Raw genomic sequence first — 4,887 nt, forward strand, 5'->3', positions numbered from 1 at the left:
ACAATAATGTGTGTGTAGATAGTGAGTAATTGAACTGCAGTCAGAAGTATTGTTGACGTTCGTTGATATAGCTTTTGTTTTAGCGCGATTGTTGAAAATAAGTGTATCGTAAAGTTGTATTCGGAAAGAATAAACCAGTTTTATTAAGTAAGGACTTGTGTCGCTAAAGTTTCGTCGGAACAAAGTTACGGAAAGTTAATTAACGAACGGAGACGTAACAGTACATAATCTTATTATACTCATTGTTTTTGAAACTGGTATTGCTATTATGTATTGTTTTTGAACATTATTAAATGCAATTTTAATGAATAAATAAAGTTATTTTTTATGAAATATAAGAAGATTTTGAATAAACCTATCATAACTTGAAAACTAGATGTGATCAATAATTTTTACATGATTTCTTTTAGAATCAGCATCGTCAAATTACTCAGAAACAGTTACTTGTTTTTCTAGTAGCAGAGAAATATTTTTTTGCCCTTTGTAATTATGAACATAATTCAGAATCATTGATAACTATTGTATGTTACTGCAAATTATCCACGAGCCCTGTTTCAGGGCAGCTGATAAAATCTTGTAAGTTATACTTATCTTCAGTATCAACATGACCACATATTGCATTTCTCGTTTTTTATATTCCAGTACTTTAAACCAAGGATTCTTATTTATTTTCATCTAAAATAAAGTATACAGACTTATTATTAAACTTTGAACCGTTATCTTGGGTATCTAAAACTCCTCATGCATATTTAGAAATTTTTTTTATTAATATAGACCTAATTTTCTGTAAGATTTAATTTATATTGTATGTGGTTGTAAAGTATCAAGGGGTCCTGTCCCCCCTATATTTATAACATTTACTGCCAATTCTGTATTCATGTGTAATTTTATTGATCCCAGTAATATGTTTTGTATCCATCATGACATTCTTAGATTTTAACTTCTCATAACGTTTAATAATGTTTTCCAATATTTGATTTAATCTATTTTACACCATTTTCAACTTGTGAATAATCACAGATCTTTTTAGCAAAAAATAAATAATTTATTTGTTTACCATAATAAAATGTTGAGCCATGTCTTTTATCAATGGTATTTTTATTAATCTATCAAAGTAATTTATTCTTATTTTAGTTTAGAATAAGCTTTATTGCTTAGGCTATTACAATGATAACACACGTAATCGTAAACTGACATGGTTGTACATAAACCATGGAATTCCGGTGTCATCTCTTCTATTTTGTAGTCTTTAGTTTTCATGTCGCATCATTTTTAGTTTTATTATAATATTTTTACAGCAAGATCAAAGACCAAGATCAATTTTTACACCAAGATCAAAGATCATATTTTATTTTATTAAATTTGTTGTGAGGTTTTTCATCTTTACAAAAAATACACTTTTTACTTTTCTCCATTTATTAACAAAAAGTTTCTAAATAACATAAATAGATGTAAAAAAATACATTGATGAGTTTGAACAACTTTTTGAAAGTACCGCAAAAGTACACAAAACATAAACACAAGGAAATCCACCTTCATAAGGAGTGATTGAATGATATTAAAAGGTTTTCTAAGTGTAAGAAAGAGAAATGGCCTGATGGTTTTAATAAAAATGGAAATAATGGTGATGATGATTAATTTGTATGTAAAGAATGCTAGGGATTATTATATTAAAACCAAAACTAAAACATATGAAAAGTGCATATGGATTGAAAGTTGTTAAACTATATCTTGAAGAACACAAAAAACAATCATAAGTAAATTTGATACAACGATATTTCTAAACTTTGAAAATATGAGTTAATAATGTTTTTTATTGGTTCAAAAATAAATATTTGCTAGAGATTACAATTTTAATGGAGATCTATTCATTAAATAAAAAAAAAACCTAGAAAACCCAAATATAAAGTGATGTATTATATTACAAACCTTCTTATAAGAAAACACATTTTGAAAGTATTGTTTGGTTGTTTGAAGTCATGCACAAAACTACACATTGGTCTATCTGTGCTCTGTCCACCACGGGTATCGAAACCCGGTTTCTTGCCATTTTGAAAGTAAAGAACATAAAAGAGCATTATGAAGAAATATAAATAGCTTATGAAACTTATTTATTAGATATTTGTTCATAATTAAGCATAAACCTACACAATGGGCATTCGGTGCTCTGCCCACCAGGGATATCGAAACTCGGTTTCTAGCACTGTAAGTCCGCAGACATGCCGTTGTGCTACTAGGAGGCATTTATTACATAATGTTAATAATTATATCGATGTCCAAGAATTTTTGTTTCATATCGAAAATATTGTTAAGACGCAAAAAAAGAATTAAAAAGTTGATTTTAACTTATCGAAAAATAAAAAAAACAACAACAAACAAACAGAAGAATACTAAAACTGAAATATTCGAGGTCAACTAATTTGGAAGATTATTATAGAGATGCTGTTAACAAACTTTTAATACAATATGACTGACTTTGAGCCCCGCTTGACTCGCAATCTGAGGGTCGCGAGTTCGACTCCCCGTCCCACCAAACATGCTCGCCCTTTCAGCCGTGGGGGCGTTATATTGTTACAGTCAATCCCACTATTCGTTGGTAAAAGAGTAGCCCAAGAGTTGGTGGTGGGTGGTGATGACTAGCTGCTTTCCCTCTAGTCTTACACTGCTATATCAGGGACGGCTAGCGCAGATAGCCCTCGTGTAGCTATGCGTGAAATTAATAACAAACAAACAGTCCTTCGACGTGTTTATTTCATTTCTAATAAAATAGAATGTTCGGAGCCAAAAGTTGACATAACACTATTTTGACTAGGGGGTTTTCGTCAGTTCATTGCATTGTTATATTTTTATCTATATTTTATAATTGAAAGAGCCATTTAACGCTCCCCAGTATTTCAATGATAAGTCCAAGGGCTAACACGCTAAATATCGGATTTCGATACGCGTGGTTGAGTAACTTTGCGTTTAAACACAAAACAAACAGTTATTTAACAACAGAACAGCACCAGAAAAGAGTTAGACCTAAGCTGTAACAATTTTCTGTGAAAAATAAACTTTGGTTACTTAAAGAAGAAGAATAAATTCATAAAAACCAGCAACATAAAAATACACAAATAATTAAACATCAAAGCACAAAAAACCGACTAGTCTCTCCCTTAAGAAGAACGAGCGTCTTTTTTATGATTTGTTAATTTAATCATTTGTACATTATTATACAAATGTGTTATAAGCTTTTTAAATTTTGTAGTATATATGTTGCGTCATCAGCATTTCATATGTTAATAGTGCCATCAATTTTTATGAATATTTTATAAAAATATAAACATATTTATTTGTATCTTGGATTAACTGATGGGACGATGTGGGAATGGAGCAGACCTGTTTGAACATCTTTCTCCATCAACTTGCCTCCGCTTTTCTTCTTCAGAAACTTTAATTAATATGACAGTTGCTTTCCCTCTGCTTCTATTATCCCAACTTTTTAAAGCTTGCTTGATTTTGTTGTACCATGCATCTACAGTTTCTTTCTCTTGCAAAACCACGTTTTCTTTCTTTCTACTGTTTCTGAAGTATTTTTAATATTATTCAGAATTTTAGTTCAGAAGTTAGTTTATAGATGGCGGTAAAATGATCAAATGAAATGAAAGGCTGAGATGGGATGAAGTAAACTTTCCAAAGAACACCAAGTTACTAAGTAGAATTCGGCGCTGGTTAATCGGTAATAAACCATAATTACTTCGACGATTAATGGCTCAGCCATGGTGCTAATGGACATACTTCCAGTGTAAGCACAATCAAAGGTCAAGGATCATCTTACTTTGTAAACTTGAAAGATGAACAAGTGTTCGCTGTGAAACTAAGATATATGAACTGATAACGTCAGTAGCAGGTAACTTGGTCAACAATGTCGGTAACGGGTAACTTGGTCAACAATGTCAGTAGCAGGTAATTTAATTCAACAATGTCAGAAGCAGGTAACTTGGTCAACAATGTCAGTAGCAGGTAATTTAATTCAACAATGTCAGAAGCAGGTAACTTGGTCAACAATGTCAGTAGCAGGTAACTTAATTCAACAACACCAGTAGCAGGTAACTTGGTCAACAATGTCGGTAACGGGTAACTTAATTCAACAACATCAGTAGCAGGTAACTTAATTCAAGGATATCACTAACAGGCAACTTGGTCAACAATGTCAGTAGTAGGTAACTTAATTCAACAATATCACAAACAGGTAACTTGGTCAACAATGTTAGTAGCATGTAACTTAACTCAACAATGGCAGTAGCAGGTACCTTAATTCAACAACGTCAGTAGCAGGTAACTTGGTCAACAATGTCAGTAGCAGGTAACTTAATTCAAAAACATCAGTAGCAGGTAACGTAATTCAACAATGTCAGTAGCAGGTAATTTGATGCTATTGTGCTGTGCGATTCTTAATTCAGCAATGTCAGTAGCAAGTAACTTGGTCAACAATATCAGTAGCAGACTACGTAGTCAACATTGTCAGTAGCAGGTAACTTAATTCAACAATGTCAGTAACAGGGAATTTAATTCAACAACATCAGTAGCAGGTAACTTAATTCAACAATGTCAGTAACAGGTAACTTGGTCAACAATGGTAGTAGCAGGTAACTTAATTCAATAATGTCAGTAGCAGGTAACTTAATTCAACAATTTCAGTAGCAGGTAACTTAATTCAACAATGTCAGTAACAGGGAATTTAATTCAACAACATCAGTAGCAGGTAACTTAATTCAACAATGTCAGTAACAGGTAACTTGGTCAACAATGGTAGTAGCAGGTAACTTAATTCAACAATGTCAGTAGCAGGTAACTTAATTCAACAATTTCAGTAGCAGGTAACTTAATTCAACAATGTCAGTATCA

This window comes from Limulus polyphemus, unplaced genomic scaffold (assembly GCF_000517525.1).
Source record: "Limulus polyphemus unplaced genomic scaffold, Limulus_polyphemus-2.1.2 Scaffold6480, whole genome shotgun sequence".
In the NCBI taxonomy this organism is placed as follows: Eukaryota; Metazoa; Arthropoda; class Merostomata; order Xiphosura; family Limulidae; genus Limulus; species Limulus polyphemus.